This window comes from Lynx canadensis, chromosome A3 (genome assembly GCF_007474595.2).
Source record: "Lynx canadensis isolate LIC74 chromosome A3, mLynCan4.pri.v2, whole genome shotgun sequence".
Lineage (NCBI taxonomy): Eukaryota > Metazoa > Chordata > Mammalia > Carnivora > Felidae > Lynx > Lynx canadensis.
In genome coordinates this window covers 14051698-14071400 of record NC_044305.1, presented here as the reverse complement: position 1 = coordinate 14071400, position 19703 = coordinate 14051698, and the positions used below count along the sequence as shown (strand labels likewise).

Here is a 19703-nt window from a genome sequence, read left to right as displayed (position 1 = left end):
TGACTTGGCTTAGGCCGGCCGGGTCCGGCCTTGCTAAGGTGCTGACTTTGTGTCTTCAGGGTCTGGGGGGGTGTCAGAACATCCTGCTCATCAGTCCAGAGGGCACTGTCCTGTTGAGTCTGGTCAGGGGACGATCTTGCTCCCTGCTGCATCACCAGGAATTGCATCGGCCTGTTTACACACCTGGCTGGAGCTCCGGGAAAGTGGAAAGTTGGCCGGGCCTCAGAGGAGCGGTTCCGAGGCCCAGGGGCCTGTGTGGGCAATGGGTCAGACCCTCCGGGAGAGCGTGTAAGGGCACAGATGAGGGTTCTGGGGCCACTGGGCTGGGAGAGGCCGCGAAAGCCCCTCCAGGCCCTCTCCGGGCCTCAGTCTTCCCAAATGAAAAAAAAAAAAAAAAAAAAAAAGGAGATCTGGGAATACTGGTTCCAGCTCCAGTCTTCCACAAATGGGCAGCAGTCCGCGGTTTTTCAAAGTGCCGGTTTTCCAGGGCGCCTGGGTGGCTCAGTCAGTTAAGCATCTGACTTTGGCTCAGGTCATGATCTCATGGCTCACGGGCTCGAGCCCGGTGTGGGGCTCTGTGCCGACAGCTCAGAGCCTGGAGCCTGCTTCGGATTCTGTGTCTCCCTCTCTCTCTCTGCCCCACCCCTGCTTGTGGTTTCTCTCTCTCTCAAATATAAACATTTGAAAAATTTTTTTAATTAAAAAAAAAAAGTGCACGTTTTCTGAAATCAGAGATACCTAGGTTCAAATCCAAATTCATTCATTCACTTGTTAACTGAGTACCTACTATATGTCAGATGCTGTCCTAGGCACTGGGGATGCTGTAGGGAACAGGCCATTCCCTTACACCGTCTAGCTGGGGAGGCAGACGGGGAACATATAATGACCATTTCAGATTGGGATGAATTCCACGAAAGAAATAAAACAGAAGGCTGGTTTAGAGAGTGTTTGGGGGGTAAGGAAGACAAGCGTTCTTGAGAAGGAGTAATCAAGGAAGACTCCTCAGAATAGATGCTATTAGAGCTAAGATCTGAATGACCAGAAGGATCCAGAAGGATCAGGAAGATCAGGGGCAAGGGCATACCAGGCAGAGAAGACAGCAAATGCAAAGGTCCTGAGGCAGGAACACGCTCGGTAGGTTTGAAGAACCCAAAGAAGGCCTATGAGTCCGGATTACAGTGAGGGGAGAGTGTGGGAGATTGAAACAAGCATGTTTTCTAGTCTCTGAATTTGACGCTCTGACATCTTGGGACCTTGTTAACCCTGGAAGTTCAGTCCCTACCAGGGCTATCTCTAGCTAATTCCTAGAGATAGTAAACAATGAGTGTGAAGGATTTTTTGTTTCCTGTGTTAGATAGGGAGGTCAGGGAAGACCTCAGGAGGTTCATCTTTGAGCAGAGGTGAATGAAGTGAGAAAGGAAGCCTTGCAGATAGCTGAGGAAAGACCAATTCAGACAGAGGGTCTTTGCAAGTGCAAAGGCCCTGGGGTGAGAGCAATTTTGAGGTATTTAAGAAAGAGCAAGGTCAATGTGGGAGCAGAGGGAGCTAGGGGACCAGAGCTCCTAGTTAAATGCTCAATAAATATGAGCTGTTCTTATTCTTTGTTGAGGGCCCACATGATCTAAGCAGAAGTAAGGGAGCTTGACCTCTCATTTCCCTCACCCTGTATCTAGAAGGTAGGCTCAGAGACAGAAGGAAATAGTGTCAGATGAAACATGATGGCTGGATCAATGGACAAAGAGAGGGGGAGGAAGTTCACCCCACCCTGTCACTCACTCACTCTGGGCCTCAGTTCCCTCTTTGCGGAAGTTGAACCAGAGTGATCCCCAAGTTCTGAAACATCGTGACAGTAGCTGCAATAACAGCTGACATTTACTTAAGCATTTTTTGTAAATGTTTATTTAGTTTTTGAGAGAGAGAGAGAGACAGTGCGAGCGGGGGGGGGGGGGGCGCGAGAGAGGGCGGCACAGAATCCGAAGCAGGTTCCAGGCTCCGAGCTGTCGGCACGGAGCCCGACATGGGGCTCGGACCCACAGACTGTGAGATCGTGGCCTGAGCTGAAGGTGGACGCTTAACCCACTGAGCCACCCAGGCGCCCCAACAGCTGACATGTACTGAGTGCCTACTAAGAGCCAGCACTTGGCGAAGGGCCTCAAGCATATGAACTCATTCCAGTATGATTAGACCCAATCTCCGTATGAGTAGACTGAGGCTTAGGACTGACCATTTCAATGCAGCTCATTCCGCCAAACACACAAGCGTCTCCCCTTTTCCCCTCCCCCAATTAGCCTCAAAGATCCCTCCCGGAAAAAACCGTGTAAAGGACAGAACGCAAAAGAAACAAAATTTATGTGTGTCTGAGATGCAGTTTTTGCACATGAACTTATTCGTCATCACGAAATCCTGGGAAGAAAGGACTATGAGCAAATCCATCTATCAGGTGGGGAAGCATTTCAGCGGGGTGAAGACACTCTTCGGATTCTTTCCTCCCTCTCGCTCCTTCCAAAACAGAGTCTCAGTTTGGTACTGACTTGTCTTTACCACCTCCCTTGACCGCTTGCCTCCCCATGCGACACAGAGAGGGCGGGTCTCAGGCCCTCAGCTTCGAGCGGGCAGGAGGTTACAGCCAGAATTCACCAACAATGCAGAGTTATTTATTGCTACTTTTCTTCTATTAGTCATTTGTGATCCTGGTTTTCCCATACATGGTCTTGGCATTAAATTTCCTTTTTAAGTCACTGTATATAAGTTTTTTGAAAAGGAAGGGAGGGGGAGTAAGGCAGTAGTAATGTAAGAAAGAAGGGGGTGGTGACAGGAGTATAGTAATACTGAGCGGGGTAAAGGGGATCTGGCAAAAATGTTGTGGGTGGTATTTGGATGATGGAAGCTAAATCAGGCCTTAGTCCATTTGGGGGGTTCCCTGTCCAAGCCCTCTGGGTTCAATGAGAGGATACAAGTTAAAAGCAGCAGGGCAGTATCTGGCCTGAGAACTTTCTCGACCCACAGGGCGGGGTCTGTGGGGTTTTCTGGGAAGCCCCTGTTAAGGGAAGAGTCAGGCCATCCTATCTTCCAAGACCCAGGACCAAGAGAAGTGACCAAAATAATGTTCAGTAGCTGTGCGACCTCAGGAACATTACCTAACTTCTCTGTGCTTTGTTCTCCTCATCTGTACTAATGGGGATCATCATTACTCCCTCTTCTTAAGGCGATGGAAAGAGTAAATACGCCAAAATTTGAAAGGCGTGTAAGTCAGCAAAGGATAAGTGGGGAAACACTTGGACAGTTATTAGAAACCACACTACGTGTGGTGCCCCACGGGACAATTTCTGTATGTTCTCTTAATTAAGTCTTGTAAAGCCCTTGGGAAGGGTGTGAGTCCTCACTTCACAAATGAGGGAACCAAGGCTCAGAGATGCAAAGCCTCCAGTCTCAGAGTTTCAGAGCCAAGACCCAAAGGCAGGTCTTCTCGGCGGTTAGGCTGGTGCTCTGTCCATCATTTGACTTCTCTGGGTCTCCGTTTCTCCAGCTAAAGCACGGGAGAGGTGAGACATGCCTTGAGCACTGAATTTAAAAGTAGGAAGTAAGGGCACACGCACAGTATATGATTTCACCGGGCCCAAATAATAACCAGGGAGGACGGTGGTCTTGTGGCCACACTGTCAGTGAAGACAATGAAGCCCAGAGAAGTAAAATGACTTGCCCAGGGTCACAGAGCAAGCATGTGGAATGGGAATCCAGTTCTGATTCCCAAGACTCCAAACCGGGAATGAAATGACCATTTTTCCTCATCACCCACCTAAATGCCACCCACAAGAATTAGGAAAATGCCAAAGGGCCTCTGACCTTACAGGTGCACTACCGTTGCCTAAAAAATTCCACCATCTCAAAAAAAAAAAAAAATCCACCATCTCAGAACAAGTCTGCTGCTAGCCAGACTTGATACCTTTGTGCAAATTAGGATGGGGCGGGCGGGGGGTGGGGGGGAGCTCTTCCTCAGGCAGATCTAGCACTGCACTAGGATACATCGCTTGGCAGATAAAGTGCAGGGTGGTTCAATCTCACTTGCGCAGTGCACAGCCTGTGCGACAACACAGCTTGTAGCAGTCCTGCCTAGAATATCCCCAGACTCCTCCTCTTCAAAGCGTCCTTAGAAAGAGTGACCTATGAATACCCACTACAAGAGCTCATCCTGGCCACCTGGTCAATCTGGCTACATTTGCTTTCGGTGGGTGTGGGTTGTAAGGTAGGAAAGGGGGCAAGACTTCCCTGCAAACACATGGGGCTAGCACTCCCTTGCCAGCTGCCTTAACAGCCTCATCTATCCCCACTGGCCGCCCAAGGCCAGTCCCTAAACTTCCCTCTCCCAGAACGGCCACTCTTGGAAGATTTTGGGGTGGTCCCTCCAGCAGCATCCTGACCTCCTAAGTCTCCAGCCCTGTTGTAGCAAGAGCCAGGATCTCCAGTGGAACTGGAAATTGCAACCACTGCATTCCAGAAGGGCATCCCACTCCTTTCATCCCTGCTGACAGCATTCCGTTCCAAGCCAGGAGGACATAATGTAAGAATTGTTCCCCCCCTCCCATCCGCTCTTCAGATTAACCCTGACCTCCCCGCAGACCGGCTCACCAGCCGCCGGGGGGACAGGTGCCTGAGGGCCAACCCTGTCGACCACACAGACTCCCAGAACATCAGAGGAGTGGTGGCTGGGAGCCATCATCAGGACCCAATGAGGGGGAGATGGCCAATGCCCAAGCATCTCCATTGTTTTTCCTGATCTGATATCTGCAAAGTTTGGGGGGAACCCATGTGTACAATATAACCTGCACTGCTGCTGGTTCCAGAATTTCCATGGGACGGAGGCTCAGAAGCGGCAATGTGACGTTGGGAGTGGGAGTGGACACCAAGGACACTTGCCTCGAAGCTACATTTGCACAGCAAACAGAAAGTTTTTGTTAGCCGCCCCCTGCCCAGGCTTTGTTTGGGGAGGTTAGCACAGGGTTGAAACTGGTTAAGATTACTACAGAAATTGTCTGGAAGCTGTGTTTGCCTAGCACACCCACTCTTTGCTTTAAATGTCTGCCCCAGATCGATAAAAACGGCAATGTTCTCTGTTCAATGTTCTCTAAGGATGCGTAATTCACATTGCACAGCAGGTTGAGAAACATGTCAGTTACTAGCCAAGAATAAAATAGTGATAAATAAGTAAGTAAGTATATCATTATCAGGGGTGAGGCTTTGAGTATGGGATACAGATCTTTGAGGGAGGCTAAGACCCCCCCCCCAAAGAGCCAGACCTGCCTCCGGGGAGGCCCTCATTTATCAGCCACTTAAAGAGGCAGTGACATCTCAGGCCACACAAAGCGTCCCCACCAGGATCTGCGGGGAACACGAAAGACTCTGATTCAATCACAACTGAAGAAAGACTATACGGTGCAATGAGGAGAAGTGCGAACCCTGCATTCTGGCTCTGTACAGGCTGTGTGACCTCGGGCAGGTCACCTAACCTTGCTGAGGTCCATTTCCTCAGCTGGCCAGTAGGGATGCTAACAGTAACTGTCTCCCTGGGTGCGTGCACATTATATAGGACGATGCCTGAGAAGCTCTTTGCACGGCGCTTGGCACATACTGAGCGTTAAGCACTCAACACAACACCTTACTTATCAGGCTTACCACCCCTGCAGAAGGTTACAGGCTCTCTGCACCTGTGCACGTTAGGATTCCCATGGAAGTGGATTCACCGCGAAGCTTATGGAGTTTAAGCTTCTGAGCGCCTGCCCAGCCCTATACTGAATTTTCTCTTTGTAAATCTGTGTGCTTTTTCTTAAAAGGCACTTCTCAACTACTGTATGCTTCAGGCCCCATAACCCTTGGATCCGTCCCTGAGTTCATGGATGTTGCTAGAGGGCAGAGCAGACAGAAGCCTGCAGAACCCCCTCCTGAGGAGAAAGACCCTGGGTGTTTCTGTCTTTTCTTCCCTGGGACTCCACCTGGGACATCACAGACCCCATCCGTCCTTCCCCTGATGATGCCCCATAGAGTGAGGCAACTTCCTCGCTCAACCTTGCACATCAATTCTCAGAAGCCAGCACCACGAGGGCCCCATTTTACAGACAAGGAAAGTGAGACCCAAAGAAGAAAGGGGGTTGGACTAAGATCCTGAGGTCAGCGCCTGGCTGGGAACGGACGGTTTTTGAAAGTGACGTAATCCTTATTCGGGCATTTGTTGTCTTTCTCTCTTCTATGTCAAAAAAGTCGAAGCGTTTAGGTAATTCCACACTAAAGACCATGTGTGTACATTAGCTCTGGGTCTCTCTGGCACCAGCTGGTATCACCTCCTCACTCCCTGTGCTCAAGGAGGACCCCTTCCTCCAGGCAGCCCTCTCCGAATACCTCTCCCAGCTCCCCTGGTCTCTGCTGGCGGGTGCTGGGTAATGTACCTCTAAATGACACCCTCTCTCTGCTTTTATTTTTTATGAACATTTAGTCTCACGTTGAGAGATAGGGAAACAACTTCCTGGAGGTAGGAGCCTTGTCCTATGCCCTCCCGTGACGCCCCAGAAGGGCTGGGTACCAGTGAGGGGCGCAATAGGGACCTGTGACACCCATCTTCGCCCAGCCCCCATTGGTGTTGACTTTCATCATGACATTCCTGACCTCAGTCTGCAGCCTTTGGTCGAGGGATTGCTTTCTTTGAGAGCGGAGAAACCGCTCGAGCGCTGGCTTCTGACAAGCCAGGGAATGGATCCCTGTTCAGCCGCTAGCCATGTGACCCTGACCAAGTCACTTCCTCTCTCTGAGCCTCACTTTTCTTCTCTAGAAAAGGAGATAAATAATCCTCACCCCCTGAGGGGCACTGAAAGGATGACATAAAACGACGCGCTTTAAGGCAAAGCTTAGCGCCTCGCCCGGCTCCAGGGGGTTCTTCCAATCTCGGCCTGCTCGCAGCAGGTAAGGGGCCTGGCATCAGACCAGCCAGTGGGGCAGCGGGCACTTCCTCTGGGCCAGGCTCAGTTCGAAGAGAGGTACATAGATTGCCCTATTTAATATCTGCCCCAACGCCGTCACTGCCTCCACTGTTACATCTGGGTAAACCGAAGTCCAGCGGAGCTAAGTGACTTGCCCCAGGCCCTTCAGCTTGGCCTTCGTGAACAGTTCATTGGGATCATCTAGGGAAGCGTTCAACCCGGCGCCCCGCGCGCCGAGCCCAGCAAAGAGAACTCGCTCCGGCAGACGGGGGAACCATCCCGAAGGCTGGGCCGGACTCCGGCTCCAAGGCGCGGCCGGCAAAGGGCCGGAGGGGGCAGGGCACAGGGGGAGAGGGTCGAGGGGTGGGGGTGGGGGGTTCTGGTGAAATCGGTCGGGTCTGGGACCTCGGGGGCGGGCCGGCGGGCGCGCGGGACGGGGGGCGCCCGGCGGACGAGGCGTTACCTTGGGCGGGAGGGCGAAGACCACCGGCAGCAGCGCGAGCGGCGCCAAGAGCAGCACCAGCAGCCGCCGCGCGCTCCACACCTTCTTGGCCACGGTCGCCAGCGCCGCCATATCCGCGCGATCGTCGGGCGGACCGAGCCAGCCCGGGACTGCCCGCGCCCCGCTCCCCTGCTCCGGCTTAAAGCCCGGGGGAGGGCTCGGGGAGGGGACTGCGCTCGGGGGCCCGCCTTCTCCTGCCCCTGCAGGGTGGTGCCTGCGCCCCTGGGCCTGGGGGCGAGAGGCCCGGCAAAGTTAAGGGAAGTCAGGCCCAGGAACTGGGAACCAGACTCCGGCCCTCCGGGCAGCGTGGCCTCGGGTGCAACCCGCGGCCGCGGCCACACCTTTTCCACGCTTTTTACCGCCCCCGTTAAACGGTTGGTAATGACCAGGTGAGGATGAAAGCGCTTGTCAGCGTCCCCCTGGGTTTGAATCCGGGCTCTGCACAGTCTAGCCGCGTGGCCATGAGCAACGGCCTTGGAGCCTCGGTTTACTCGTCCAGAAAGTGGGGGCGATGATGATCGCGGCCTCTACCAGACGAGAGGTCTGTTGGGAAGGTTGAGGGAGATGGCCCGCTGACGCCTAGCACGACGCCTGGCACAGAGCAAGCGCTGAGCGGGGGTCACCGCTGTTGATTTAGTTTCTACTTGCTCCCAGGGTGGGTGAGCCGTCTGGAGATCCGAGCCTGGAGGAAGGAATCGTTTTCTTCCTCCTGGATAAATGCACGGGCGCACAACTGCTGAGTGATACGGTAGTTGCCTCCTTGGCTTTTAAAGAAAACTGCGAAACTGTTTCCCAGAGTGTTTGCATCATTTTACATTTCCACTGGCAGTGAATCCGTGATCCAGTTTTTTCCACATCTTTGCCAGCATTTGGTGTTGTCCCTACTTTTGTGTTTTAGCCCTTCTGATAGAGGTGTAGACACATCGCCTTGTGGTCTTAGAGGTTTGAGAGTGATTTATATACGCCGGATACGATAGGCGGTTTGCAAACACTTCCTCCCAGGCTATCGCTTGTCTTTCCATCCTTTCAACAAAACCAGCAAACACGGAAAGGGGGTGCCAGGAGAGGAGGCTCCTTACTAACCGGGGAGCACACAAGTCCCAGCCCCCTCCTCCACTTCGTCTGACACCACCCTGGGAAGGAAGCTGGCACACAGGGTCGTAGCCCGGTGAGGATCGAAGTCGGGGCTCCTCACTCAGCCTGTGCTGGGGGGAGCGAGCTCCCATGTTTTCCCCATGGTGTTCAGCTGGAGTAGAGAAGGTTCTGTCTAAAAGTGGTCTCTCTTGGCTGAACTTTTCCTGGTCCTTTGGCTACAGAGCGCTCGCTTTTGTCGGGGCTCTTTGGCAGCCCCTGCTGACATTTCCAGGTTGCCTGCGGCTTCCAAGTCTGAGATAGAGTAGGCAGAAAGAAAACCCATCACCAGGTTGTTCCTTGGGTCCCAAGTCCCCGCCTTCACCTCTCCACTCTCTGAAGTATTCTTGGGTACAGCGTTCCCAATTGTCCTCCCGCAGGAAGAGTAGAGAAAACTAGGTCTGCTCTACCTTCCCCGGGGAAGCCCCTCTGTTCTTATTATTTCCTTCTTTCTACTTACTTTGGGCTTATTTGTCTCTGTTTTTTTTTTTTTTTTCCTAGCTTCTTAAGCTAGAAATCATTGGTTTTACACCTTTCTCCTTTCCTAAGATGAGCATTTGAAATATAAATTTAACATAATCCGGGAAAAATATCTTCAAAACTATATCTGACAAAGAACTCGTATCTCTATTCTTTTTTTTTTTTTTTTCAACGTTTATTTATTTTTGGGACAGAAAGAGACAGAGCATGAACGGGGGAGGGGCAGAGAGAGAGGGAGACACAGAATCGGAAATAGGCTCCAGGCTCCGAGCTGTCAGCCCAGAGCCCGACGCGGGGCTCGAACTCACTGACCGCGAGATCGTGACCTGGCTGAAGTCGGACGCTTAACCGACTGCGCCACCCAGGCGCCCCTCGTATCTCTATTCTAAAATCTATTACGACTCAATAATACGAAGTTACACACCCCGATTTCAAAATAGGCAAAATATTTCAAGACACTTCACCAAAAAAAAAAAAAAAAAAAAAAAAAAAAAAACAACCTACAGATGACCATCAGGCACATACAAAGATGCTCAACATTACAAGCCATCAGGGAAATACAAATTGAAATCTCAGGGTGATACGAACCCACTGGCCTAGCAAAGTTAAACAGAGGCCAACGTGAAGTGTTGGCCAGACTCTAGGGCAACTGGAAGCCTCACAGATGGCTACTGGAAATGATCACTTAGCCAACCACTTTGGAAAACAATACATCAGTAGCTTATAAACACCCGTCTAGCTTTACCATTCGGCAATCCCGATCAGCACGGTGTGTACTCAAGCAAAATGAAAAATTCCTTCCGGAAGAAGGAAAAGCCGAGTGCAGTGGCTCCAAGGCAGGAACAAACCAGGTGGCTTAGAATGATCCAGAACCTGGGATGCAGAGGTGTGATCAGAAGGACAGCCAGCAGCTAGACAACCCAGGATCTTGAAAGCCTGGGTGAGGACGGTGTACCCGCGCTATGATGATAAGGCAACCACTGTAGGGATTTAAGCAGAGTGGCATATTCTGTTCTCATTTGAAAAATAACAACCTAATAGTGGGGCGCCTGGGTGGCTCAGTCGGTTAAACGTCCGACTTCGGCTCAGGTCATGATCTCACGGTTTATGGGTTCGAGCCCCGCGTCGGGCTCTGTGCTGACAGCTCAGAGCCTGGAGCCTGCTTCGGATTCTGTGTCCCCCCCCCCTTCTCTCTGCCCCTCCCTCACTGGTGCTCTGTCTCTCTCTGTCTCTCAAAAATAAATAAATGTTTACAAATTTTTTTAAAAAATAACAATAGCATATAATTCCCCCATCTAAAGTGTTCAGGTGAATGGTTTTTAGTATACTCACACAGGCAATCGTGACTACAATCAGTTGTAGAGAACTTCATCACCCCAAAAAGAAATCCCATATGCATTAATGATCACCCCAATTCCTACCCCCCAACCTCCCAAATGGTAGATAAACACTCATCTACTTTCTGTCTGTACAGATTTGCCTGTTCTGGACATTTCACATAAATGGAATCCTACAATATATGGTCTTTTGTGTTTGCCTTCTTTTACTTAGCATGACAGATCAGTGCTTTGCTCCTTTTAACGGGGCAAATAATATTCCATTGTGTGAATAAAGCACATTTTATTTGTCTAGTCATCAGTTGATGGGCATTTGAGTTGTTTCCATTTTTGACTATTATGAATAATGTAAGGACATGTTTCCAGTTCTCTTGGGTCTACACCTAGGAGTAGAATTGGTGAGCCATTTGTTAACTCTGTATGTAACCTTTTGAAGAGTTGCCAGACCATTTTCCCAAGTGTCCACGCCATTTTAGAGCTCTCATGAAGAGCGGAGGAGGGTTCTAAATTCTCCGCCTCTTTGCCAACACTTATTATTGAGTTGTTTTTTTTTTTTTTTTTTTACGATGGCCATTCTAATGAGCATCCTTTTCACTGAAAATTTAAATGCTTTGGGGCACGTGGGTGGCTCAGTCAGCTGAGCATCCAACTCTTGATTTCAGCTCGGGTCATGATCCCAGGGTCGTGGGATCGAGGCCTGTGTCGGGCTCCTTGCAGAGCATGGAGCCTGCTTAAGATTCTCTCTCTCTCTCCCCCGCTGCCCCTCCCCCCATTCGTGCTCTCTCTCTAAAAATATATAAATAAATAAAAATAAAATTTAAACGCTTTTCATTCAAAGATGGCGATATGGACCAGAAAGAGGGGCAGTGCCCGCTCCCTAGGTGGGTCACGTTGCCATGCTGCCTGTAAGCCCGTAGGGCAAGTTATTTCCCAATGGGCCCTTGGCAGGCTGTGATGAAACTTTCTCCCATGTCCTTTCAGATCGGGCACCTGACCTTGAGCAGCTCCATAACCGGCTTCATCAAAGGTTCCAACCAGGTTAGTGTCAGACAATCTCGGATAAAGGGTGAGGCCCCGGAGGGAGCACTTTGGACATTCAAAGCCCGGGGGTGGGAGGACAGTTTTCCAAACGGGAAAAACTATTCCTGGGGACTTAGTCCAGCTGACGTCATAGAAACTGTGGTCACTCCCCAAAGCCTGATGGAGGCAGTTGGGACCAGGGTATGTTGCTCCCAGGGCCCCTGAACTGGCTCCCTTGTTCTGGAAGGAGCTAAGAGATTAAGAGGACAGTAAGTACTTAGTATCAGGGCAGAGGTTTCCCTATTATTCCAGTGGCTCAAATGGAATAATAATAGTAATAATAATAATAATAATAATAATAATGGCAATATACTGCACTCACTATGTGCCAGGCACTGTTTTCAGCACTTTACATGTTTTAACTCATTTAATCTGTAGGATAATCTGTACGCATTCCCTGTGTCTGTCGCCCCGCATTACACAAAGCGACGTTCAAATTCCAGCCGTACCGCTTGGCTTCTTATGCAACCCTAGACAAGAGCTTTAACTCCTGTGGGCCTGTGTCCTTGTCCGGAATGGAAACACGAAGGGGGCGTAGCTCCCAAGGAGGTGGGAAGAATTAATAAGCAAGGCCGTGGTGCAGAGTGCCTGCACATAGTAAGTGCTCAGCAAGTGACAATTATTATCGTTTAGCTCGTGGCAGATTTTACTTTCCCAGGATGGCACCTATCTCTCTCCCATCCTACATGCGCCTCCCATAGGCTCCTCTTAAACGTGATGGACGCTCTTCCCACTGAGGGTCGGGGGTCCACAGAGAGTAAGCAAGGCTCCTAACGAGCAGCCAGCAAGAGCTAACCGGCGTAGGAGCGAATGAGCCTTCCGATGATTCCAGCCCCTAGCCTTTGAGTCCTTCGGCTGATGTCCCAGACGTGGTGGAACAGGAAGCAGGCATCTCCGTGCTGCCCTCTCCAGAGTTCTGACCCACGGGATCCGCGAGCGTAACAAACGGTGGGTTTATGCCGTTAAGTTTTGGAGCAACTTGTTACAACAGCAATAGGTAACTATTACTACCGCTGTTATTTTTCTCAGCCAGCGTGAACAAGTAGGGGCAGAGCAGCAGAAGAAGCGGTCAAACTCACAGAGGAAGCAGGTGGCAGAGATGGGCCAGGACTTGCATAGGCCGAGTCCTCAAAGAAGAGCCTCTAACGGGAAGGTGAGTCACACAACACGAGGCCCCTAGTTGGATGGCTTGGACCTTAGCCCTTGTAGGAGGAAAAGTGGCTCCAAGGCTGGACCCACGAGCCCCCTGTCTTTGTTTCTTCCCCCTTTACACTGAGAAAGAAGTAGAATGTGGGAGGAAATTTTTTTTAAGTGTTTTATTATTATTATTTATTTTTGAGAGAGAGAGAGAGAAAATGAGCAGAGGAAGGGCAGAGGAAGAGGGAGACACAGAATCCGAAGCAGGCTCCAGGCTCTGAGCCGTCAGCCCAGAGCCGGACTCGGGGCTTGAACTCATGAACTGCGAGATCATGACCTGAGCCAAAGCTTCACCGACTGACCTACCCAGCCCCCCTGTCCCCCTGCCCCAAAGTGGGAGGAAATTCTTAAAGAACTTCCACAGTTGATGGATGGTCTGACCAGCATTTATTTTCATTCCCTACTAGGCTTGTCTGTTAGACGGATGAGGAAACTGAGGCTCCGAGAGATTAAGACATTTGCCCGAGGTCACATAGCTAGTGCACGACAGGGCTGAAATTCCAATGATCCGCACCGCCACTGCCCCTCCCCATTTCTAAGAGGAAAATAACCATCGATGTGATCGACTGATTACAGCCACCAGCCCGGCTATTAAGGGCTTGCTATGTGCCAAGCACTGTGCTGGGCACGGACATGAATGATCGAGCCATGCCTAGCTCTTTGGCCCGACGTCCTACCCGCTTTCCCCTCAATCACTGCCTGCCACCCTCTTCACGACCTCCTTTCTGCTCCTTGAACATGCCAGGTTCTTCGCACGGACTGCTCCCTCTGCCTGGATGTCCCTCCCCCCACATCCCCCCACCATCCCGCCTCAGTGGCTGCTTCCTTCTCACGTGGGTCTTTGCTCCAACGTCACCTCCTCCGAGGCGCCCCCCCAACCCTCAATCTACTGAAACGTAACCTTCCTCCACTCTGCGTCGCGCACTCTATGTCGAGTCTGCCCCGAGTTCTTTCCTTCACAGCACGAGTCATCGTTTCAAACCGTTCCCTACTAGATTAAACTCCATGAGAACCGGGAGTCCTCATTAATCCTCACCGTATCCCCGGTGCCCGGAACAGCACCTGGAACATAGCGGAGGTTCCGTAAGCATTGAAAACTTGAACCTGTCTTACATTGTTGCACTTTGGGGCGCCTGGGTGGCGCAGTCGGTTAAGCGTCCGACTTCAGCCAGGTCACGATCTCGCGGTCCCGGAGTTCGAGCCCCGCGTCGGGCTCTGGGCTGACGGCTCAGAGCCTGGAGCCTGTTTCCGATTCTGTGTCTCCCTCTCTCTCTGCCCCTCCCCCGTTCATGCTCTGTCTCTCTCTGTCCCAAAAATAAATAAATGTTGAAAAAAAAATTAAAAAAAAAATCGTTGCACTTTATTATGGTGAACATCAACCAAAATCATGACTACCACTTACTCACAAGTCGTTTTTTAAGTTTATGTACTTATTTGGAGAGACAGAGTGTGGGGGGGGGAGGGGCAGAGAGCCAGAGAGAGAGAAAATCTCAAGCAGACTCTGGCTGTGCCAGCCCAGAGCCCGATGCGGGGCTCGATCCCATGAAACCGTGAGATCGTGGCCTGAGCTGAAATCAGGAGTCGGGCGCTTACGTGACGGAGCCCCCCGGGCGGCCCACGTCCACGAGTATTCGTGGGGCGCCTACTGTATACACCAGGTGTCATTCTGGGCGCTGGGGCTACAGCAGTGAACAACCAAGACGAAGGTCTCTGGGCTCACAGAGCCTCCCTTTTATTTGCTCTGTCATAAGATGAGTGAAATACATCACATATCCCACAGTGCTTAGTGCTATGAAGACAAATAAGGCTGGGGGAGGGGAGAGCATGCTGGGAGTGTGCAGGCACCAGCTTCCCACTCCCCCTCCATGGAAGGGGAGAACTCACAGCCTCCCCGCCTGCCCCCCGCCTCGCTGAGCTGCACCACAATCAGCATCTTTCAGCGTGACATTTTGGTCAGGCCTCCGTAGCTCCAAGAGTAACATTGGCTTTGAATCCAAGGGCCGGCAGGTGGGCCTCAGGCTGGGGGTGGGATTAGTTACCCCTTTTAGATCCCTGGCTGGGTTCAACCCGCTCGGCCTTGCGGTGGGGGGCCTTTCCTCGCTACGGGGAAGGGGCAGGCCCAGAGTCCCCCGGCCTGGAACCGCGGCTAACTCTGGGCTCTGGGCCGCCCCTAACCTTGTGTCCCGGGCAGAGGGTGAAGGTTTACAAACACGAGGAAGCCTTTGATCAGCACCAAATCCCCAGGGTTCTGAATGTTTTTTGTTCTAAGCTGCAGGCCGGGGCCACACTGTGCTTTGCTTCCAGCAGGGAAGACTGTGGGTAGGTGGCACGAGGGGGTGAGGGGGGGCGGGCAGTGGGAGGGAGGCTCATGTGGCCCCGTGAATTTTCTTTCCCACAAGCAGGCTACGCTTGCACGAGGGAATTCCACTGCCATCAGGAAATGTTTACAGAGCACCTACTACCTTCCAGGCACCACTGTAGAAACCGCGGCCGGAGCCGGGCACAAACATGGCCCCCTGCCCACGGAGCAAGCAGGATGCAAACGAGCAGGTGAATCTGAAGGATAGCAGGTGCTGGTGAACGGGGTGGAAACAGAGCTGGGGAGGGGCGGGGAGGGCTGGGGAGGGGGGTGTCACCTTTTATAGAGGGTGCTCCCGGGGGACCTCTCACAGCGGTATCCGGCGGAGGCCTAAAGGAAGTGCGGGAGGAGGCCACATAGAGGTCTGCGGGGAACAGTGTCGCGGGCAAAGGGAACAGCAGGGAGAAAGACCCTGAGATAGCGGCAGGACTGTCTGTTGGAAGAACAGCGTGAGCAAGTGGGGCAGAGTAACAGCAGAAGGGGCCAGACACACAGAGGAAGCTGCGGGCACATTGGCCAGGCCTCGCACAGGCTGAATCTCAGTCCAGGGTTCTCACCTTCCGGCCCTGGAAGAGAAGGGGCTGGAGACTGTCTGCCGTGGCTCCTTCACCTTGATCTCAGGCGAGAGGCCTGTGCCGCCGGATATGCCAGCCCGCCCCGGGGATGGCAGCCAGAGGCCAGTGACCCCGCGTGTGGCTTGGGGGGGGGGGGGACGGGGATCTGTATCTGTTCTGGTTAGGAATGTTTTTGCTTCGAGTGATAGAAAACCCAACGAAAGCAGCTTTGGCTTTGAAGATGTTTACTTATGCAAATAATAAGTCAGGGAAGAAAGGTCCGAGTTGCAGCGACGGACTCACACCCTGCCTGGACTCACACCCTGCCCGTTCTTGACTCCTTTGTCTTCCCCTCGCCGGTGCTTTACCGTCGGCCTCCCGGCCCCAAAATGGCTGCTGAACTTCCACTCATCACCACTGCATTTAAAGGCAGGAAATGCTGGTGCGGGTGTGTTGGGGTCAGGGCATGGAGCGAATTCTCACAACCTTCTCCCTTTCTGTAAGAAAGAAAATCTTCCCCAGAACCAACTTCTGCAGATTCGCTTTTCTGTCTTATTGGCCAGAAAGGAGCCACGTGCCCACCTGTACATCAGGGACCGGTCTGACCTTCCCTGAGATGAAGCCATTCTCACCTAATAGATACCTGGACAAGCAGAGGTTCTGTCCAGAAGGAATAAAGAGTGTGGCTCTGGGTAGGCAACAGACAGTGCCCGGCACAATCTCTATCATTTACAGGCTGATGACTAGAAAAGTCGCTTAGCATCTCTGAGACTCAGCTTCCTCATCTGTAAAATGGGTCCATCTTACAGATGAGGACACCGAGGCTCAGAGAGGCGCGGTGAGGGGGTCCCTCATCATGTAGCTGGTAAGCAAGGAGACATGGGATGGGAAGCCATCAAGGTTCCGATTAGACAAGTGACATAAGCTGGCTTTACAAGGGTGCCTCTGGCTGCTTTATAAGGAAGAACGTTTTGGGGGGTCAATGGGCGGGGCAGAAACAGTGGGGAGCAGTGGGGAAACCATTGATTGCAGCAGAGTGCAGGGGGAGGGGAAGGGGCTCCAGGGTGGTAGCTGTGGGCTTTCTCATCCCAGTAGCTTCTTTGGGACCCAGCACAGAGCCAGACAGAGCCGGGGTGTGGAATAAATACCCAGTGAATGAAGGCGTGAGGAAGGGAGAGAGCGCCTGACAAAATTCGGGCAGGAGGGAACCAGACATCCCACGTCTTTGCTGACTGTAGCCTGGGTGATTTGCACGGTGCCTGCCGCACGGGGATGCTTCGGTGTTGGGCGGATAAGTGAGCCAAGTTCGAGGTAGGGAGATAGGACGAAAAGAGGAAGAAGAAGAGAAAGGAGGGAGAGGGAAGGGAGAGAGAGAAAAGGAAGTGGAGGAGGAGAATGGAAGGGGAAGGAAGCGCCCCTGCATGGATAACGACGGTAACTTGGCGACCTCTGCTGGCCAGGACGGCCACTCGTCTGGGCTCAGGAAAGGGGAATTGGGTCCTTTGGAGTTGTGGCACTCTGAATTCAGGACTCAAGGAGGAGATTCCCAGGGCCCTGTCAGCTGGGCTCCCACAGCCGGGGGTTCCAGTGGTCAGGGGCAGCCGGGTGAGGACCAGGATGAGGTGAGCGAGCCTCTTACCAGGGCACTAATTCGAGGAGGCACCTAAAAACCCAGTAATCAAGACAAACATTTTAATGCAGTATCTTAAAAAATCAACTTGGCAAACGATGGCCCACGAGCTGCCCGCCCGGTTTTGCAAACAAACTGGATTGGAACCGGGATCAGTTTCTCGGTCACAGCTGCGATTACGTGCGCATTCCTTCACTAGTGCAGGTGTGCACGGGTCCCCTCGGCCGGCACACGCGGCGAGCGTGGTCAGCTCCCCTAACGAGAACACTGAAGAAGCATTCACTATGCCCAGCGTGGGTGGCTCCACGCTGTGGCCCGCAGTCACAAGAGCTCTTTAAAAAACTTTTTTTAATGTTTATTCACTTTTTGAGAGACAGAGAGAAACAGAGTGCGAGCGGGAGAGGGGCAGAGAGAGAGGGAGACACAGAATCCGAAGCAGGCTCCAGGCTCTGAGCTGTCAGCGCAGAGCCCGACACGGGGCTCGAACTCACAAACCGTGAGATCACGACCTGAGCCGGAGTCAGATGCTTAACAGACTGAGCCACCTAGGCGCCCCACAAGAGCTCTTTTAAAAGTTCTAGAAGATGTGGGCGTGGTGTCCTCTTCAGTGTTGGACACATCTCAGTATCACATCACATTTCCCCGGCTCTGCTACTCACTAGCTGCGTGGCCCTTGGGCAAGGCTCCATTTCTCTGTGCCTCAATTGCCTCCTCTGCAAAATAGGTTGATGCACGCAAAGAACTTAGTAACCACTCAGTGGCGAACGGCTGTTGTTAAAAATGGAGGTTTGAATCCCAGCCCTGCAACTTGTGTGACCCTAAGACATGATAGTTTGCACTGTGAAGCGTCTTTCCTCGTCTGTAAAATGAGGTTTATAAGCCGCGTCTGGGAAGGTTCCAGATGGAATTCACACAGAGCTGCCAGTGCCGTTGGCTCACCGCTGCAGAGGGCCAGCTGTCCCCACGTGGACTTTGAGGGATCTGGAACTGCAGAGGATTGCTTGGTCCTTTGTGAGATGCTGAACAAGGGACAGAATCCACTGCTCGCCTGGGACTGTGTGATAATCCCTTGTTTCCCATCCCGAGCCAGGGCCTGAGTACATAGATGGGACAGTTCTCCTGGGAACATGTGTGGCTGTTCCAGGACCCCCTCGCCCTCGATGCCTGCAAACGTCATTGTAGCCTCCCTAACGCTGCCGCCTCTGCCGTGCTGGCCACCGTGTCACACGCACCAACGGGCCCGAGCGGATCGCTGCACGCTCGCCAAGGCGTCTGCCCCAGGCTGCCACTGTCGCTGACCCGGCCAGCTGCAAAGGCTTTTCCCTTCCCCTCCAGCCCCCCTTTACCGCCTTTTCTCCCGATGTGATCCCTTGAAAACGTAAAATGCGTTCCTGTTTAAAACTGCAGTCGAGTTGAGAACAATACCCGGGCTCGTGACAAGGCCCCGAGCTGGTCCTCACCCACCTCTCTGATCTCACTTCCCACCCTTCCTCTGCTCTGCTCGCTGCGAACTGGCCCCCCTGGCCTTGCTGCCCAGGGATGCCCCTCCTTTACCAACTTTGTCCCTCATGGGTCTCTGCCTGGGACACGCTCCCCCACCTCCCGGTTCTTTTTTTTTTTTTTTTTTTTTAAGAAAAAAATAAGTTGAGACAGAACGCGAGCAGGGAAGGGGCAGAGAGAGAGGGAGGCACAGAATCCGGGGGAGGCTCCAGGCTCTGAGCTGTCGGCACAGAGCCCGACGTGGGGCTCAAACTCGTGAACCACCAGATCATGACCTGAGCCGAAGTCGGACGCTCAACCGACTGAGCCACCCAGGTGCCCCCAGCTCTCCTTCACATACCAGTTCTAATGTCACTGTTTCCTCGTTGAGTAAGGGCAGCCTTAGGTCCCCCTCTATCTCCAGGGCCCCGCACGTGGCGAGCTCTAGGTATTTCCTGACTTACTACCTGCACGGTGTGCCCACCAGTCATTCTCACCCCGAGGCAGACAGCTCTCAGTCACGTTGACAGTATTCCTTGAAAACATCATTGCCCCTGGGGCCCTCGAAGTTCTTGGAAAATAATGTTCTATAAGATCAAGATATATCAAAAGTGTATCCTTTCCAGCATCTCGTTTCCTAAAGCATCAGTGGAGGCCACACGGGCTTGGGAGCCAGGTAAAAGTCTCCCTTGCTACCTGTGACATCTTGGACAAGTTCTCCATCGATACACTGGGGATGCTACCTTAAGAGTTGTTTCGATTCCAATATGAACACTCCTGGGACAGCATGTTGACGAGTGATAACCAGGCAACGATATTCACTCTCCTGTCTACTGCTCACCAGTACCCAGGAAGGGAAGTTTTCATTCATTCCTGGGCATCTGCCACAGGCACAGGGCTGACTATGGTGAAGGAAACACAGTCCTGGACCCACGGAAATGCTCACTGCCCACGCACCCAGTAGCCAATGATACTGGGCACAGAGAAGG

At 52.4% G+C, this 19703-nt stretch overlaps 1 protein-coding gene and 1 long non-coding RNA gene across 6 annotated transcripts in view; one reads left to right on the top strand and one right to left on the bottom strand.

Moving 5' to 3' along the window:
- SLC13A3 (solute carrier family 13 member 3) overlaps window positions 1-7517 on the bottom strand; it is a 75209-nt gene extending 67692 nt beyond the window's left edge. For 3 of the 5 annotated variants that reach the window (XM_030309461.1, XM_030309462.1, XM_030309465.1), the window contains exon 1: window positions 7429-7515. The gene's annotated coding sequence lies outside the window, so the exon portion shown is untranslated. Of the gene's footprint in view, window positions 1-7428 lie in introns of all 5 variants that reach the window. The other 2 variants (XM_030309463.1, XM_030309464.1) reach the window with 2 other exon arrangements.
- On the top strand, window positions 6680-13130 carry LOC115510012. The gene is made up of 5 exons (XR_003967572.1): window positions 6680-6948; window positions 11397-11453; window positions 12197-12443; window positions 12525-12648; window positions 13100-13130. It is a non-coding gene; the product is annotated as an uncharacterized LOC115510012 (long non-coding RNA).
- Window positions 13131-19703: the final 6573 nt, after the last annotated feature.